The sequence below is a fragment of the Budorcas taxicolor genome, chromosome 13 (genome assembly GCF_023091745.1).
Source record: "Budorcas taxicolor isolate Tak-1 chromosome 13, Takin1.1, whole genome shotgun sequence".
NCBI lineage: Eukaryota > Metazoa > Chordata > Mammalia > Artiodactyla > Bovidae > Budorcas > Budorcas taxicolor.
Genome location: NC_068922.1, coordinates 68471596 through 68492631, shown reverse-complemented (window position 1 = coordinate 68492631; position 21036 = coordinate 68471596).

Genomic DNA, 21036 nt, shown 5'->3' with positions numbered 1-21036 from the left:
AAATCTAGGCCCCTGGGGTTATTCTTGACTCTCCAGTTCCGATACTAGCTCACATCTTCAAGAACAGTATCACAGTGAACAATTTTTAACACCTATCATACATTAGTCAGTCAACAACCACCTCCCTAAGGGCATGGAGAGATAGGCAAGGCCACCATTCACCCCAGTTTACCCAGTTCATGCCAGGTGTCTCAGCACTCCAATGGGTTTGGCATTGATTCCACTCCCATCATTCTTAAAAATCTCAGGTTTGGGACCTACCTGGCAGTCCAGTGGTTAAGACTCCACATTTCCACTGCAGGAAGCATGGGTTCAATCCCTGGTCAGGAAACTAAGATCCTGCAGGTGGCATGGCCAAAAAAAGAAAGAAAAAGGTCTCAGTATGTGACACAGTATGTGATCACTCAATATAGAGGCAATGTTTGCTGCGATGCCCGGAACAGAGCAACTTCTTGCAAAGTAGTAATTTAATTGAAAGATACTCAATTTCCTGCGGAGCAGTATCATTCCCCAAACCGAGGTGGCACCTCTGACACACAGTCTGCGTCTCTTAGAGGAGGCAACTGAGGTTCTTACAACCAGAAATGACCCTAACCCCTAGTCCCCTACCCCACTATCCCAACACATCCTCTTCCAGGAACGACAGTGGAGCCGGAGATTGAAGCAGCCATGGTTTAACCCCATGCCTCTGAACCAGAGGGCCTCCACCCTTGACCCTGGGAGCCTAATACTGTGATGCGGTGTCCACTCCTTGGTTTACCCACTTTCCTTACATCCTCACACAGTCTGCACATGTGGTCTCTTCCCTCCCTGCAGTGTGGTCACTAATAACTCTCACTCCTAATGAATAGCCCCAGCACTGTGGGAACCGCATAGTCAAGGAATGTCCGTATCTGCCAGGCCTGGGTCACGCTGGTGTCAGTGGCCTCAGCCCTCTCTGTGGTCACTGTTGGCACAGGTTTAAAGGCATTCGTCAGTCCCAGCTACACCCCTGTCCTTGGGGGACCCCACCTTTGATCTTTCACAAGCCTCTCTCCATAACCACACCCTGGCTCTCGCAAGTTGTAAACGGCTGTGTCCATCCTCTGCAGAGGCCACTGTCTCCTGGACATCTCTTTCTTCCATGGCACAGCTGAAGCCTTTGTAAATGTTGGTCCAGGTGCCTGCACTCTTCCTTCTCCCGTCCTCTGCCTGGCTGAGCCTTTCTCACACTTTATATCTCAGCTAACAAGCCATCCATCGTGAGAGGCCTCCCAAGATAACCTCTACTGAAGTATCCCTAAAGTGAAAGTGTTCATCACTCAGTTGTGTCCGAAGTTACTGTGACCCCATGGACTATAGCCCGCCAGGCTCCTCTGTCCATGGAATTCTCCAGGCAAGAATATTGGAGTGGGTAGCCATTCCTTTCTCCAGGGGATCTACTCCACCCAGGGATGGAACCTGGGTCTCCTGCATTGCAGGAAGATTTTTTACCCTCTGAGCCACCAGGGAAGTGCAAGTTAAGTTAGTATATTTAGCTTCATTGTTTGGTTTCTCCACTGGAATATAAGGCCCACAAGGCCGAGTCCAATGCCTGAATTTCCAGCACTATCTCCCCTGTCTTCCCAGCACTATCTCCCCAGGTTGGGGGCAGGCTGGCCCACCATTGTGAGAGGTGACTAAGTGTCCTCTGTACCACGCTCTATCTCTCAGGCTTGTGCCTATATATATTTCTCCAAAAAGCATCACTTGGGGTTTCACTCTTGCATCCAACTGGGAAATGATTCAACTTAAAAAAAAAAATTTTCCATCTAATAATTTCTTTTTATTTTATTTATTTGGCTGTGCTGGGTCTTAGTTGTGGCATGTGGGATCTAGTTCCCCCATCAGACCTCAAACCCAGAGCCTGTGTATCAGGAGTACAGAGTCTGAGCCACTGGACCACCAGGGAAGTCCCTGATGCCATCTCAAACTCCATGAATTCTCTAAAGTTGAGAATAATAGTTTATGCTTGTAAGTGGTTATTTTACTATCCTAATTCAAATTGTTCATTGTTATGCCTGAAGGGTCTTGGGTACAAGTGAAGTTATGGAAATTATTGTTTATTGAAGGATACTCTGTGCCATGAAACTGGGCTAGGAATGTCACAGAATTCAAAGCAACCATCAAAATATTCAGAGTATGTGTGCTCAGTGGCCTCAGTCATGTCTGACTCTTTGTGACCCTATGGACAGTAGCCCTCCAGGATCCTCTGTTCATGGAATTCTCCAGGCAAGAATACTGGAGTGGGTTTTCATGCCCTCCTCCAGGTGATCTTCCTGAGCCAGGGTTCAAACCCCCATCTCCTACATTGCAGGCAAATTCTTTACTGTTGAGCCACTGGGCCACTGCAACATAAACTATAACCTGGGTCATTTTTACACAGCAAACATTTTTTTCTCACATTTCTGGAGGCTGGGAAGTCCATGATCCAGTGTCTGGTAAAAGCCCACTTTCAGATCTGCCAACAGTGCCTTCTCACTTCATCTTTCCATGGGTGGCACAAGGAAGCTCTGTGGGGTCTCTTTTAAAAGGACACTAATCCTATTCATGAGGGGTCCACCCTAGTAACCTCCCAAAGGCCCCACTTGCTGATATCATCACCTTGGGATTTAGGCTTCAACTTACAAATTTTGGGGGACACAAACATTTGATGTATAGGCTTCCTAGGTGGCGTAGTGGTAAAGAATCTGCCTGTCAGTGCAGAAGATGCAAGAGACACGGGTTTGATTTCTAGGTCAGGAAGCTACCCTGGAGTAGGAAATGGCAACCCATTCCAGTATTCTTGCCTGGAAAAGTCCATGGACAGAGGAGCCTAGGGGCTCATGGGGTTGCAAAGAGTTGGACATGACTGAGCACACTGACACAAACATTTAATGTACAGAAGCAATTAAAATATATACATATGGGAAATTGCTTTGCTAACAGTGATGTGGTATCTAGAAAGCTGTTCAGCAATGCTGCTTTCTGTGGTTTGGTGATGGTTAGCTTTAGTCGTGGCAGCTATAATTGACCATTACTTTTGATGGTTAAAATTATGATAAACCTCAACTCATACTAGTTTAAATGACAAGGGGGAATTCAAAGTTTCATGCAACTCAACAGTTTAATGGTATCCACTTCCAGGCTATAGCCCATGGGGTCATAAAAGAGTCAGACACAACTTAGTGACTAAACAACAACAATAATAACTTCCAGTGCAATATGACCCAAGATTTAAATGTGATATTAAGGAAAGGAGTTCTGTCTCACCTATTTTTGGCTGTGGTTTTCAGGGTGAGCAACATTTTCTGAAAAGCTCTTCTCCAGGTCTGATTAGAACCACCAACAGCTTCTGAGGTTTACCTTCTTCCTCATTCACATCCAGTGTGTGCTGGGGGGAGGAAGGAGGGATACAAACATCACAAAGTTCAAAGCAACTGTCTTAGACTATTCAGACTTCTATTACATAAAATTTAACCTGAGTGGCTTTTGATTTCATCATCCTAAGGGACCTTCTGATTTCACCCTCTGAAAAACAGGCTGTCTTCTTACAACCTCAGAACGTGTCTCCTTGGGCTGAGGATGCTGACCTGAGGATACATGCTGGATCCTGAAGTCTTTACCATAGCCAGAATGGACTGGTTGTCTCAAGTCAATCAGATATTTTGGGCTGACCATCAATCCCATCACGAAGGCACAGTGAGAGGATGAGAGAAGGGTGAGTTCCCTGCTGGCAGTCAGTACAATCTAGGAGGGGAAACCAGTCATGAGCGCTGGGGAGAGAACCAAGGAACATTCCTGCCATAACTTAACTCTATAGTCATGAGGCTCTGCTTAGAGCTCAATCATTCACTTGCTCCTTGAAGGGACTTCATTCTAGCATCTGCCTTTTACCAGAGGAGCTGGAGATACAGACATGATCATGACTGGACCACTGCTTATGTATGAAGAGCCCAAAGAGAAGGTTATTACCCACAGGATTAAAGGCTACACAGCAGTGGTGCCACCCTCCTTGGATCTTAAACAATGTCCGGTTTTCCTGGCAGAAAGTGTTGGGTGAGCGTGGGGAATGGAGGGAAGTCACTGCAGGAATCACTTGTCATTTCTGAACAAGCCCCAGGAACGGAGGAAAGTTACATGAAGACAATCCAGGAGGAAGGAATGAAAGTGACAGGAGGGAAGAAGAAAAAGAAGGTGAGCCATGTTGAGATAGGCCATATGTACCACTGTTCAAAGAGCTAGTGAGGTTTTATGTTAGTAGATCTTAACCACAGGGCTAAACAATTTACTAAACAATTAGAAAGATATAAGTTTTCTTCTTAAATTTTAACATAGAAGAATATAAATTCTACGGGCCTTATCTGGTGATCCAGTGGTTATTAACCCATCTTGCAGTGCAGAGGACGTGGGTTCAGTTCCTGGTTGATGAACTAAGATCCCATGTGCCAGGGAGTAACTAAGCCCGAGCTGCAGCTACTAAGCCTGCAACTATTGAGCCCACATATCACAGCTAGAGAGTTTGTGCTACGTAACAAAGAATGCCACACAATGCAACTAAGACCCGAATCAGCCAAATAAACAAATGTTTTAAAAATGTAAAAAAGAAATATAAATTCTATATGGCCTAAAAAGTTAAAAAGCAAAATGAATACTAGTCCATTGTATTACTCAGCCATTAAAAGTAACACAATAATGTCATTTGCAGCAACATGAACGGACCTAGAAATCATACTAAGTGAAATAAGCCAGACAGAGAAAGACAAATATTATATGACAAAACATATGTGGAATCTAAAAAAATGATATAAATGAACTTATTTACAAAATAGAAATATATTCATAGATGTAGCTGACAAACTTACAGTTACCAAAGGGGAAGGGGGTTAGCGATAAATTAGAAGTTTGGGATTAGCACATACATACTACTATATATAAGATAGATAACAAAGACCTACTGTATAGCATAGGGAACTATATTCAATATCTTGTAATCTGTAATGGAAAAAATCTACATGATAATATTTATATATATATGTATAACTGAATCATATATATATAATGTTGTACACTTGAAACTTACACAAAATTGTAAATCAGTTATACATCAATTAGAAAGTAAAGAAAGAAATAACCAAATGAAAACATAAAATATACTCCTGTCCTAGGAATGATGCTAATATTGCTAAGTATTTCACCAAAGGTAAAAAATCATGAGTGAAACTGAGGCATAAATATTTGAACTCTCTCAAAATTAACAACTAAGCATCTAAAATTTGAAAGAAGAGAATGAAGAAAATATTAGCCACATACATGAAGGCAAATATTTGATATCTTCAATAATAAACAAGAGCTTATGAATTAATTAGGAAAAAAATATAGAAATGGTCAAAAACCAGAGAAATGATAGACAAGATCATGAACATACGTTTAATCTTTTTGTTCATAAAATAAATGCAAATGAAAGTAGCTATAAGTTTTCTATCAAAATGACAAGGAACTTTTGTTATTCTTATTTCGTTTGTTTTACACGATGCTCACCAAGGCAGGCATGTTTTGGGAACACTGTCCCTCCACTGGTTCTTAAATATTTATTACTCACACATACAGAACTTGGCCCAGCATGTTTCTGAGCACTTCTAAATGTATTAACCTGTCTATTCACACAAGGAAACTTTGTTACACTGCAGGTATGTGATGAAGATCCCATCTGTTAAGAAGTAGAACAGGGGACTTCCCTGGTGGTCCAATGGTTAAGACTTGGCCTTCTAATGCAGAGGGGTGCAGGTTCTATTCCTGATTAGGGAGCTAAGATTCCCATATGCCTTGCAGTCAAGAAAGCAAAACAAAAAACAGAAGCAATATTGTAACAAATTCAATAAAGACTTTAAAAATAGTCCACATCAGGAAAAAAAAAAAAAAAAGTAGAACAGGCTTTTGAATGTGGGCATTTTGACCCTGGGAATTTGTGCTTTAACCACTAGTATTCCTTACTGTGTGTTTAATCCCAAACAAGATGGATGGAAAAAGAAAGCCATGAGGATTAGGATGGAGGAGAGAGGATGATTATAAAGTCCACACTGTGTGGATGACAAGCAACAATGAGGAGACATTTAAAAGGTGAAGCAATCACTTCCACTATATTCACCATGCATTTGTCCGATCTCTTGTATAGCAAGGAAATATTTTATATCTTCAATAATAAATGAGATTTTATTAACAAATTAGGAAAAATTATACATAAATTGTCAAAAATCAGAGAAATAATAGATAAGACCATGAAAATTTGTTTAATCTTTTTGTTCGTAAAATGAATGCAAAGGCCAGTAGGGGTTAAAAAAAGGCTAGAAACTTTTACTTCTGTTACCAAGGAGCTGATGGAGAGAAGCAGTTTCCAGTAGTCAAGTTTGCTCCAATAATCAGGGAAGATTCTGTTTAAAGAATATTTTCTCTGTCATACATTCACAAATGATTCTGGTCTGCCTGGCTCAGAAATGTGGGGCTTGACCTTGCCAGGAGGGAGAGGTGCACCCTCAGGGCCCCGAGGCATCCCCGAAGGCAGAGGGCATGGCCTGCTGGAAGAAGCGTTGCTCCACAGAAACTGCAGAAGGGAAGCCTGGGGTCTGAGGATCTCCAGCCCAGAGGGCTATTCTTGGACCCCCTCCCTCTGCTGGTACAATGCTCCCCTGGGTGCTTAAGGATTCTTTGCTCAGTGACTTTATCCACAGAGCAAGCCATCCTGCCACATTGCAGTGGGGAAGGCGGCCTCCGTTCTGGGACAAGAATGGCACAACTTCTTTTAGGAGATGCTAAGAAAAAAATCTGCTATATTTGTTCTTTGCTGTTGTTTAGTCGCTAAGTCATGTTCAACTATTTTGCAACCCTATGGACTGCACCCTGCCAGGCGCCTCTGTCCGTGGGATTTCCCAGGCAAGAATACTGGAGTGGGCTGCCATTTCCTTCTCTGGGGGATCTTCCCGACCCAGGGATTGAACCCATGTCTCCTGCATCGACGGGCTTCCCTTGTGACTCAGCTGGTAAAGAATCCGCCTGCAATGCAGGAGACCTGGTTTGATCCCTGGGCTGGGAAGATCCCCAAGAGATGGGAAAGACTACCCACTCCAGTATTCTGGCCTGGAGAATTCCATGGACTGTATAGTTCATGGGTCACAAAGAGTCGGACACGACTGAGCAACTTTTACTTTCACTTCACTTTCTCCTGTGTTGACAGGCAGATTCTTTACCACTGAGCCACTTGCAAAGCCTGATCAGCTGTATATGTTGAACCAAATGGCCTAGCAACGCCATTCCTCAAAATATATCCAAAAAAGATGAGTGCTGATGTTCACCAAAGACACGGACAAGAATACTCAAAGCAGTTTAATTCAAAAAGCCCCAAACTGGCAACAACTCTGAGGTCAACCACAGAATAAAAGAAATTATTGTGGTGTATCCACACCATGGGCCGGCTGACACACACACTGACACTTGCCTGAGCCTCACAGATGTACTGAAGGACAAGAGCCAGACACCAAGACAGCACACTGAGTGGTTCGTTTAGCTGAAGTTTAAGAACAGAAAAGGCTAATTATATGGCCAGAGGTCAGTGAGATCCCCCCCTAGAGACTGTACCAATTGGGAAGGAACAGGTGTTTGGGGGCTGCTAGAAACATCCTCCATTGTGATCCGAGTGGTGGTTACACAGATGTCTGCATAGGTAAAATTTCATCAACCTGTACTATTGATTTGTAGACTTTACTGTATATGAATTACATCTGAAAACTACTAAGATACTTGGACAGAAAGGCTTCTACTGCCTTATTGTGCTCCTGAACAGTATGCATGGAATTCAAATGTTTAGAGGTTGAATGGTCTATTTTCATATCATAAAAGGGATTCAATTCCCCTAAAGCTAAAGCATATCATAAAACTCCAGATAATTTCACACTCCCGGTATTGCACACAGATTCACATTTGAATATAGCGTTAAGCCAAATGAGGAATGTCTGATTAAAGGTAACAATGAAAGCTAGTGTTTATATAAGCCTTACTGTGCACTGGGCATTATCGAAACCTTGCAAGTGTCGACTTACGAGTGGTTACTGCCACCATGATCATTTCTAGGCTGTATATTTGAGAACAAGAGAGCAGAAAGCGTAGGTGATTGCCGAAGGTACCACAGTTAGTAATTAGCGATACTGGGAGCCCAAATCCAGGCATTCCTGGTTCTAAGAACCATGCGCTCACCCCAACCTCCTATTTCTTCTGTTCAAATAGTCACCTCTTTTCAAGTACGGCGGTTGCCATCTTTATCTCAAGTGTGTTATTCTTAGGAAAGTCTCGTTCTCAGCACTAGCATTAGCTGCTGAATTTGCCTGGGTTCTATTTATGTTGAAAAGATACTATATGCAAATTGCAATAAAGACTATTTTCTAAAGACTGTTTTGAATTCTGTGTTTCAGTAACAGAATTCAGTCTTTCAAATAAAAATTTATCCCAAGATAGATAAAAAACATTGACTTCTTTCAAGTGACACGGGAGGTGTAGGTGGGGGCCCCTGGAAGAAGATGAGTTTGGGGGAAGGGGAGGAGGCAAGGATCTTGGCAGCAGATCCCTTCCCTTGGACTGGACCACACCTGGATTTTCACCCAAGAAAACTTCAAACCATAGAATCCCAATCATACTCTCATGAACCTAAATGAAAACAGAGATAGTATTTTTCATGAAGATAAAAACATTCTGAAACAGAGTTATAGACTGGCAGGCAGTGCCCTATAATGCCAGTTTGAAGTTGGCTTTCACCAGCTGGTGCAAAGTGACCTGAATTTGATTCAGAAATAGTGATATATCACATCCCACTGTAATATAACAAAAGGTATATTGATAAAATATTGAATATGGTCAACCCAAGGACCATGCCCACTTTAGGATTTAAAGAACCATTTTGCAGCAAAATTCTCCAGGCCTCAAGTCTTTAAATGACACTCATCTACCTCCCTCAAGGATTGTTCCCTGGACTGGGATGTAATCTGTTTTCCAAAGTGTGAATATCCCTTGACCTTTCTGTGATTCAGTTTTGAAAAATCTTCACTTTTGCACTTTATATATTGAAAATCCTGAAACAGGGGCTTCCCAGGTGTTTCACTGGTAAATAAACTGCCAATGCAGGAGAGGCAGGTTTGATCTCTGGGTTAGGAAGATCCCCTGGAAAATGAAATGGCAACCCACCCCAGTATTCTTGCCTGGATAACCTATGGACAGAGGTGCCTGGTGGGCTACAGCCCAGGGCGTTGCAAAGAGACAGACCTGACGGAGCGACTAAACACACAATCCTGAACCAACTGTTCTATGTCAATATTGCTTTTAGCTTTTGATTTAATTTAAAAAATTTATACATGTACATGAAAAAAGAAAGAAATTAAATAAAAATGCAAACATCAAAAAGAGTATCCTAAAAGTAAATTTTCTTCCTATCCCAGAATGGCAGGTGTAACTATAGTTATTTCTCTTTTATCTTCCCCAAATTTCCTCTGTAAGACTGGCATGCATGTCTGTGTGTATCCTTTGTGTTTCACTTAACACACTTCTCTGAATCATGCCATTGTTCTCTTCATTTGTTTGTTCTTTGGTTTTACTAGAAAATATGTCTTACAAGGTTTGTTAAAGTTTTACTAAACCCTGGTGGCACAGAGGTTAAGGCGTCTGCCTGCAGTGTGGGAGAACTGGGTTCAATCCCTGGGTCAGGAAGATCCCCCAGAGAAGGAAATGGCAACCCACTCCAGTATTCTTGCCTGGAGAATCCCATTAGCTTTACCTAATTTCCCATGTATTGATGAAAGCAGCTATTCAACTAGCTTCCATCAATGGGTTTTTAGGTTGTTATCAATACTTGATCATTATAAGCAATGTTACAATAAGCATCCTCAGTTGTTTCAGGACACTCAGATGTAGGATACATTTCTGAAAATCCAGTTGCTGGAGCAAATTTTAAGTGCACTGAAAAAAACAGATGTTGGCAAACTGCCTCCAACTCACACTCCAAATAGTTAAGGCCAATCCCCAGCACTGGGTATCATCAATTTCAAATGACAACATTTAAGCTAAAGAAGGAGGATTTAGAGGTATGGCATGGGGGTTGCTCTGTGCCAGCCATGAGTGCCAGCTCTGCAAAGGCACCATTTCATCCACAGAACAGTGGTTATTTAATCAATAATCCAACCTGTAGACCAAATGCAGGAGTTCTCCAAGGTGTATAAGAATGGGAAAGCTGAATCAGGGTCAGTCCTTGACCCATGCTGTCTGGTAGATATCTGGAACCTAGGTCTGTGGTCAATGTCAAAGCTCTTCTGAACCTAAAAGACATAATCTGAATCAGCCAATCTGCCTATGAAACTAGATTCCAAGGTGAGAAAGGCTTAAGAGGAGGAGCCAGTGCCCTCCAACCCAGACCCTGGATGTGTGCATCAAGGGGCCAAGCTATTGAGGGAAGGACCTCAAATATCTGTGGGCAGGCCTGCTCCTCAGGTAGGTACAGAAGTGACACCCGCAAGACCAAGGCAGGCCGAACCTTAGGCGTATGTGGCCCTCATTCATAAAGTGACTGCCTTAGAGGTTATTCTGAAGAAAAACCTTAGTGCGAAACCTTTGGTTCAACTCACTAAGTGAGTTTACATTATCAAGAAGAGACTATGCCTCTGGTTCCCACCCCAGAGTCAACGTTCATGGAAATTGAATTCTTGGGATTTGAGCAGGCAGAGCTCTGAGTTCACAGGATAGATGATGAATCACTGAGGGTTTAGGGGAAGGAATAAAATTCACTCCGGGGTTAATTTAAGAAGCTTTCTCTGGACTTACATTAAAAATAAGATTTGATTTGCCAGGGCAGCTGAGGTCTAAAGAATGAACCAAGACTTGATTTCCTGGCAGAGCTGCCATTTACGGGCTGTGAGACCTGGGAATAATAATACCTACCTCAGAGGTGTCAATGTGAGCCCTGAAACAGATGGTGTATGAGAGGGCTTTGGGAAACAGAAGGGTTGTAACAATTGTGTAAACTCAGCTTTCCAGGCCAAGGCAGCCCCGAGAGGAAAAGTTGGTCACACACACAGACCCACATCAGTCCAGAGTGTGGAAAGGCCAGCCCATATTCATACTCAAGCAGGGCCGTACAGGGGGTCCTCAGATTCTCACACACATGGAAGTGAAGGGAAAGTCATTCATTCAGTCATGTCATACTCTTTGCTACCCCAGGGACTGTAGCCCATCAGGCTTCTCTGTCCATGGGATTCTCCAGGCAAGAGTACTGGAGTGGGTAGCCTATCCCTTCTACAGGGGATCTTCCTGACCCAGGAATTGAACCAGAGTCTTCTGAATTGTGGGCAGATTCTTTACCAGCTGAGCTACCAGAGAAGCCCTATGCACATGTGGGATTCTCTGTTACTCCACATCATTTGTTCTTGATGTTCAGGCTCCCAGTGCCCTCAGATTATGGGGAATATGGGTGGTGCCCATGCTGAAGCTGCCAGGGCCACCTCCTCCTCAAGCCCTTGGAAAGTGATTTCTTCTTGGTCCAGTTATGAAGCTGGCTGGCTTGTAGAGCTGTGTCCTCCCCAGGCCAATGTAATCCCTCAAAAGGAAATGCTTTCTTTCTGGTTCCCTGTAGCTACATAAAATATCACCCCACAGACCTGAAACTAAGCAAGACCCTGTGGGGCTTGTGGGCTTGGAAGCCCTTTGGTGTCCCCTGTTTCCTGTTTGTAGGAAATAGGCTCCAGTATCCATGACCCTCCCTGAGTTCCCAGGAGCAGATTCAAATAGTTGCTGCTCAGAGAAGGGAGGGGATACAGAGACAAGGAAGGAACAGCCAAGGAATCCTGAATACCCATTGGAAGGACTGATGCTGAATTGAAGCTGCAATACTTTGGCCACCTAATGTGAAGAGCTGACTCACTGGAAAAGACCCTGATGCTAGGAAAGATTGAGGGCAGGAGGAGAAGGGGGCAACAGAGGATGAGATGGTTGGATGGCATCACCAACTTGATGGACATGAGTTTGAGCAAACTCTGGGAGATAGTGAAGGACAGGGAAGCCTGGTGTGCTGCAGTCCATGGGGTTGCAAAGAGTCAGACACACGGACTGAACAGAAACAATAAAGCTAAACTCCCAACAAATGGAAATGTTAACTACTTGATGAAGCTTCTTCATTCCAGAGAGAAGGTCACAGTTTGATAACCTTGAGAACCACAGAAGTTCATCAGGAGATCACCTGAGGTCATATTAAAGGAACTGAGGTCCTGCATACACCCTGATCCTTATCAGCAATGCCCCGCTTCCTTGAACCAATGTTATGAAACTCCTCGCTAAATATCCCTGGGTTGGGACATACAGTTTTTGAGGGCACAAGCTCGCTGTGTCCTCTCTTGCCTGGAAAAACCATAAAACTCTTTTACTTCACCCAAAACTCTGTCTCTGAGATTTGATCGGCACTGGTGCACTAGTTTTGGCCTCAAACCTAGTTAATTAAGCACTGACATCCATTTTGCTAATGAATCTGCAGTTTGAACAGAGCTCAGGGAACAGGTCACCTTGGTTCCTCTCAACATCACAGGGGACTGGAATCACCTGGAAGGTCATTCACATCCATCCCTGACAATTAAGGCTGAGGATTAGATGGAATCTTAGCTGGAACTGGGACTGGACCACCTTGATTTGGTCTTTGTATGTAGCTGGTTGGTTTCTCCATGCCCTGGTATGTGGGCTCCAAGGGCAGGGGCACATATACTGGGGGAAAGAGAGGAGGAAGAGAGACAGGGATGGAGCTGTATCACCTTGAATGACCTAGCTTTTGAAGCCACACATTGTCACAGAAACATCAAATATTTATTAGAAGCAAGTCACTTCTAAATATTAAGACTGGCACATAATCAAAGGAGCAGGGAATTAGACTCCACCTTTTGGTGGTAAGAGTGTCAAGAATTCACAGACATATTTTGAAAATGCCACACCCTCACACTCAGTCCTGTAACCATTACATTCTCCAATAAGGGCTAAAACCCTGCTTTGCCTAGCATTAGCAGGTTCTGAATCTTTATTATGATTTATTAATGAAACACCTCTTGCCATTTTATTGGCAAGTATTTGTTCTCAGTCCCCTTGCCGTGGGATGGGGAAGTGACAGTCTTCTGTATTCAGAATCACACTTCCATTTTGCAGCTAAGGTTTTTGTTGGTGGGACTGTCTTGTAGACTTCTGTTGTATAACAAACTACCAAGACGTACGCATCACAGAGAGGCTGGAGTTCAGTTGATCTGGTTGGGCTTGGCTAGAGAAGCTTGGCTGGGGCAGCTCTGTTCTATCTCTCGATGTCCTCCTGGGACCAGGGTGTTAGCCAGGGCATGCGTCATCCATCGTGAGGGCAGAGACAGAATAGGGAGAGTAGATACAGATAAGGCTTTTTAAGTCCTAGTCTTGGAATCAGCCAACTCTCACTTCTACCCACATGTCACTGGTCATTCCAGATCTTGTGGCCAAGTCCAAAGTCAAGGGTGACAGGAATGCATTCCACCTACGATGAGGCCAGGACACATGGCGGGACAGAGATGGTGAGGAACAAGGACTATGATGCTATCTAACCCATGAATCAGTATTGTTTTTTAGTTGACTCTCTTGTTCTTAAGGGAGTTCCCAGGTGGCACGAGTGGTAAAGAGCGTGCCTGCCAAGGCAGGAGACTTAAAGATGCGGGTTCGACCCTTGGGTTGGGAGGATCCCCTGGAGGAGGGCATGCAACCCACTCTAGTATTCTTGCCAGGAGAATCCCACGGACAGAGGAGTCTGGCGGGCTATGGTCCGTAGGGTCACAAAGAGTTCGACAAGACTGAAGTGACTTAGCACCACATGTACACTCGTCCTTAAGGCAGAGATTGCAAATGTGCCCATGGCCATGTCCTACCTCTGTGATGTTACGGTTCACAGTACCAGCATGCTTGATGAAGAATTTGAAACACACTTCTGAAACCCTCTCCACACAGTGCCCCACAGTAAATTGGTTGGATCCGGAGAGTGAAATAAACCACATTTTGAGAAAGTCCTATCCCAAGAGGCTGCTTTGTCTCTGATCCGAAGTCCTGATCCCCACCATGCAAAACTCTCACAGCTTGCCTAGACATGTCAAGGTGATAAGTTGAGAACAGGAAGGCCACTGATACAAAGGTGTATGAGAATTATAATTTGAACCACACATGTCCCTTTCTGTTCATGTATTTCTTCTATAATAAGGAAGGTCAAACGTATTATCATGCACACAAACCATGAGCCAAGGAAACGCTGTCCTGAGTTCCACAGTAAGTCTATTCTTAAATAAGAGGTCTCTTGAAATCATCTTTTGTTATGAATGGGAGAGGTCAGACTCTGCTTAGGATGGCTGACAAACCAGAAGTAAGAGTCTAGTCCTAGTGAAAAACTCATGCATACACTGACACGCACGGTACACACTCAGGAAAACACCTAGATTTAGGCACTCAGAGGTGATTCCAAGGAATCATTCATTCGTATTAAAGATGCTAGTGGTGGATACAGTCCTTCGTTCCTTTTTCTCAATTTTTATTACTGTTCAGTGGATATTACACACGGAATATACTGGCAAAAAATAAATATGAAATTTGTTTCTTGACTATTTGTTGTTACTGTTCAGAAGTAAATCATTTCCTCAGATAAATGAATAGCTCTTAAAACGTAAAAGGAAAAATTAGTGAAGCAGAAGATACTTCAGGGGACATCCTCTCCTCCTCAGCCACAGGCCAACCAGAGCCAACAGGCGAAGATGGGTGGAGGCAACCTGCACCAGTGAAGGCAAAAGGCAGAGTTTCTCAGGGAAGAAAGCAGTGAGGTCAGGTGTCTATGATTCATAGAAGGGGAGGGCAAGGATGCCTCAGTAGGTAAGAAAATAAAACCAGTTCTGGACTCTGCCTCAGAGGTGACAATGACTCATATTGATTAATATGCTGGCCAGGGAGATACTTAGTTTGCAGACTTCCAGGAGAGCTTGCTTTGTTTTGCCTTTTCACTGTGGAAGGGTTGGCCGAGTCCACCTGCCGCAAAGCATGATGGTCATCTCTCGGGAGACAATTGCTATCTTCTAAAGAAGATTGAAGTGACTTAGCAGCAGCAGCAGCAGCAGCAGCAGCAAAGACTAACATTGTAGGATTGAAATCTCCCTGGGAAAATGAATGTTTCTAGGGCTAAAACACCCCCTTTTCCAGAACAGATTAGATGACCTGCAGAGATAGTGGGAAGACAGGCCATAGAGCTGATTCTTATTGCCAAACATTCAGTGAAGTCCCTAAGACATACCAGCCAGTCCAGCCCAAGTGCTAATTGGTTCGCAGTTCCCTAATTAGTTTGTCATCTACCTGGATAGTTGGCAGTTGGCTGAAATCCCAGACCCTGCCCAGCCAAATTCACAGCTCTGGGATTTGGAAATGCAGCGGCAGTGACAGTTCTGCACCCTGTCCACATGTGGGCCCGCCCACTGCACGTATGCAACCTCTTGCTAAAATGCAGTGGTACTAACACGTCCTCACAATGCTGCTGACAATCTCATCAGGCTGTTTGGTATGAGGAGGAAGCAAGAGCCTTTCTAACTTTGCTCTAATGCTGGGAGCAAACTACAGAGCTGCTCAGACCTGTTTCATCATTAAGCAAAGGCTACAGCTACAGTTGAAGGGGTTCACAAGCTCAGGGCCCCCAAATCTCTCTTGCATCAGGGCTATGAGACAGTGCTCCACAAGCTATTAGCTCATTTGGATTAAGAACTGCCTTCCCAAATATTCACTATGTAGCTGAGACATTACTTTCAGCCCCAGAATTTTGCACTTGGGTAACATAATGACTCTTTTCTGAAGGAAAAAAAAAAAATGCATGTATGCCCAGCTTTGATATAATTTCTATCACAATATATCTTCACTGTATACAAACAAAGCTTTGCATTAACTGTTTAACCTCATAGCTCATATACAACTATAATATAAAACCCATTCATAACAGGAACAGAAACAAAGCAACAATAGCCATTACATTTGAATTAAAATATTAATTCAATGTGGCAGCTTGTACTGTGTCCCTGAAACTAAATTGCCACTTGAAATCTAAACAGGACACACTGATTGCTCTGTTTCAATGGTATCATTTCTGTCGGGCAAGCTGACACTACAACCCACTGTGTGATGATTCAGTATCCATCCCACTCACTCACACTGTTTGCCTGTTTGAGCTGCTACTGAAGCTTGGTTCTTACAAATGAATCAAGGGCATTAATTGACCTTCACTTGGAATGGACCCCTCGGTTATGCAGTAAAATTTCCTCTCATCTTTTTGTTTTTGGTGAAGACACAAATGGGACTATAAGGAAATAAAGGTGTCTAGCAATATCTAGATATAGAGTAGGCATCTCTATGACCCAGAATATATTTGTATTGATGCCTTTTTACTATCACTATTAAAACAATAAAGATACCATTGGTCAAATAATTAACATTTTCTCATTGTGGAAAATTGCACACCTGCTTTTCCTCTGTCTCAGAAGACTCATTTACTCAGCATATAAACTGGCCCTCAGCAGTCTTCTAGGTACCCCTCAATATTAGGTTAAGCGCAGCTCAGACTAAAGCTACAATGCCAGCTATTCTAGTTCAGCAATGGTCTTTGCAAGATTCCTTTTTCAAACCAAACTTTTGCAAAGCCCTGTATTTTTCTAATCTAACTTACTATTGTGTAAAGTTACTAAGAAGGTAATAACACTTTGAGAGTTTTGAAATGTCAAAATCTGTCAGTAGATTCCAGAAGAGTAAAATAGCCAATAGCAGAATTTCCTTCAATGTACAGAAAAGTCTGTAGATGTTTCTCTGGAAGCTGAATGTGTGTCCTGAGCAAGGGCCAGAACTAAGGTGAGGTAAGTAAGGTACTCAACTCAGGTGTCATTGCAGGGGATGCCAAGAAACTCGATATTCAAGATAAATAATAATTTCATGCACCATTTCTGTAAGAAATCAGCTTTAACCCAAACAAATCTATGGTGAACAAAACATCAAAAATGTAATTAAAGACTATTGCTCCATTGAGCCATATTGAGCTTGAGGCAAAAGGGAAAAAACGTGTCTCTATACACGTTTTTATCTATTTTACTACTCACTGTTTTTTTTTTTTTTTCCTTTTTGCAGTACTTTAGTTGGGAAAATATTGAAAATTGATGTGTAAGTGGATTAAAACTGACATTATTTTCAGTTTAAGTATTTTATTTATGCCAACAGAGATTTTATGGTCATTTTGCTTCAGCTTAAGTTAACTAAAAATTGTGTAAGATTGTCACTTGGTGAAGAGAAATCATCAACATGGGACTGTCTCCATTGAGATTGAGATAAGCAATGAAGTCAGTTTGGAAAATATTGAAGATATGTGTGCTTCTATTAAATCCAGGGCATACATGTTTCCTTCCGTCTCATGTTTCATTATAACTTGTTATGGCAGTCCTCTGGACAAGGCAGAGATCTGAAGATTAATTAGTGTTTGGAACAGAATAAATATTTTTTAAATGTTAATTGTTATCATTATCACAATTCCTTCTCCTGAGCTCCAAAGCAGAAGCAGGACTTCCGGCTGACTCTGCCAAATACAGTTCTGAAGAATCCAGAGGAAGATGGTGAAAGCACGCTGGACAATAATCAGAGTTTCAGGAGTCTCCAGGTGCTGCTCCCACCTCACGATGCTGTGCTATCTCCATGGCAACCTCAGAAGTAGGGTCCCCACTGCTCACTTGCCTCCAGATTCTTCAGCCCCACTCAACCATGTAGGCAGAAGAGAGTTCACATCTTATAGGAAGAGGGGAAAGTGGAGACAGCATTGTGTTACAGAGGATTTGAGTGACAGACCAAACAGATTCCAAAATTCTAGAAACCTGTGCTATTCCTTGTGGGCTTCCCTGGTGGCTCAGACAGTAAAGAATCTGCCTGTAACGCAGGAGATGCGGTTTTGATCCCTGGGTCAGGGAGATCCCCCTGGAGAAGGGAATGGCTACCCACTCCAGTATTCTTGCCTAGAAAATCCCATGGAGAGAGGAGCCTGGTGGGCTACAGTCCATGGGGTTGCAAAGAGTTGGACATGACATAGTAACTAACACACACACACACACACACACACACACACACACACACACACATATGCTCATCCTTGTGAAAATGGAGACATGGAAACTCACTTCTTTAGCAGTGCTCTGTGAATTAAATGCCCTGATTTTTATAGGGTGTCTGAAGCAATACCCAGCATTTACTATGCCAAGCATGAATGCTTATAAATGCAAGAAAAAAAGGGGGAAGGGATGTGTGTTGGTTTTCTACCCCTATATAACAAATTACTACAAACTTTAATGCCTTAAAACAAGACTGATTTTATCTCAGGCTTCTGTAAATTTAAAAGTCCAGGTGGGCTCAACTGGTTTCTCCGCTGGATGTCACAAGTCAATGTGAAGTTAATGTGTCAACTGGGCTGTGCTCTTACCCTAAGACTCTGGAATGAAACCATTTCCAAGTTATTTCAAGCTGGTTCTATGAAAGGTCCTTTCTTTTTCTCTTAAACTTAATAACAACATTATGTGATAACCCATGTTCCCATTTTACAGATGAATAAACTCTTCAGCCATTGAACAATTTCCCCAATGTCTCAGTGTTAGTAAGTCTAATTGATGGCTCCAATTTTTTTTTGTTCGAAAATAAGGAAAAATACACATTAATGTGGAAATCGAGCACTAATTAAAGGCTTGATTTCTTTCTTGGAAAATAATGTGGCCATTGGCAAGTTTACCAGAGACAACTATACACCACATTAACCCTACTCCCATATTTCCACTTGCCTTTTCAAAACCCTTTGGCAATCTCAGGTCTTAGAATTTTATACACAGCAAGCTGTAAAGTGGCCTGAGTCCCTCCAACCACCTACAAAGGAATGTATTATGTAAGCACCAGGCTGCCTAGTGTGGACCGGAGTTGCTTGAAGTTTCTGATCCCAACTGAAAGTTGCCTATTTGAATGTAGCTTTATTTTCTAGTCCTCCAGTTTTGGAAGCTAAAGTCCCAATGCCTAAATATTGGAAATTCAGGAATATGTGAAAGTTTGGGGTAGGATGTTATAGGAAAATCCAAGAGGACATCCACTGGGTCACCTACTCTATCCCAGGCTTTGGAGAGTCCCAGGTGATTTGTCTTTGATCACCGCAGGCATACCCTTGGCCCTCAGTGAGATCATGAGGCTACACTTTTGTCACTTTTCTAGAAATTGGGACCAGAAAATGCTCAATAATTCAAAAAGACATCTCCCACCAAGGGGTTTCCCTAAAAGATGAAAATTGAAGAATGGTGTAGTTATCGGTATAATGGATCCCTGTATTCTAACTTGGACCACTTAAAATATAACCTGTGATCAAAACTAAATTTGGTATGAAACTTGGGGTCTCTTTAAACTGTTTACTTGTTTAATCTTTTAGTCTCTGTTTTGTCCTTATTCTTTAGTGGAAATTCTTTTAGAGAAATTCTAATCTCTTTGGAAGAACCAAAAGGGAAATGGGTTTTTCCCCCTTTCAAGTTGGGATAGACAGGGAAGCAATGTGACCCTAGCTCATTAACTGGCTGTCCTTGGGAGAGGGCCAGTGGCCCAGAAGAGAAGCCAGCTGGGGTCAGAGACCTCAGACTGACAGATGTGGCAGCGGAGGATTCCAGGAAGAAAGATCAGAGGCTGGCCAGGAACTGGAACCATTTGCCCAGATGCAAAACCCCAGAGGGCTGAAGGTAAAGGCTTGGGCAGTGTGTTTGGGTTGAGTCATGGGAGAAGCTGGTCAGAAGCTAGGGTCAAGTTTAGGACAACTGAGCACAGTCCAAGGAACTTGAGAAAAGAGAGGGAGGGCAGGCAAGAAGCTGTTTGTGGGACTCTGAGGAGCTAGTTGCACCATCTATATAAATAAATAAATCTTTATTTAACCCTCTTGTGGCCCTACCATGTATGCCTAAATGTGATGATATGTTTTTCAAAGGATGATGGGGCTGCATATATATCAGCTCCAGTGTATATGGGTCAGGGAGAAACAAAAAACAAAAACACATGAAGCTAAGGAACAAAAGGAGTTAGTAGAAATTGTCTTTGAATTTTGCCCATTCTTCCTCAACTCTGCCATGTCACGTTTCACATGGGCAATTTACCGACCTACAAGAGAGAGATGGTGCCTGGTGGGATCCAATCTTCCATCTCAAAGAGAGTCAACACCCTCCTGGGAGAGGAGATAATGAAGACTTTACCCTAAACTATTTGCTCAGCTTGAAAAGGCGGTCTTGGACCAGTTTATTTTGTCAACTTCTGCAAAATGCCTTTATCCATGCTAATTTTTAAAAGACCCACTTAAATTGCAATCCATTTAAACTTTATTGAACAGCACATCCTATTATGTTGACAGAATTTCCTCTTTAAACTAATGTTCTTGCTTCAAATATTGTAATGATAAGACCAAGTAAATAACTAAAATAGCTCAGAAAATAATGCCTTCATTGAACCAGACTGAACCAGGCAAAGGGGACATGGATGAAAAAGACATGCCAGAATTCCAGCTGATAAATAGAGAAGAAAAGATGGAATCAGAAAATCACCCCTTGGCTACCACTACAATAATTGTTTCAGGCAAGAATCATTATTGGATGCTAAAATTAGTGGATGTGAGTACTATGAGAAACCAGATATTTATGTAGTCTCAAAGTATTTCCCCAGAAGATACTAATTAATTACAAAAAGAATAATAGTAATTTTAAGAGAAGTCTGACAGACACCATTTAAATAAAGAAATGAAAGTAAACATCACCCCAAAATGGGGAGAGATAAATCAACATCCCGTGATATGATGCCCTAAGAAGGACATAACATCATTTCTGTGGTTTTCCTACCAAAATTGCATGGCCTGAATCTAATTATGAGGAAACCTCAGACAAACCCAAATTAAGGGGCATTCTACTG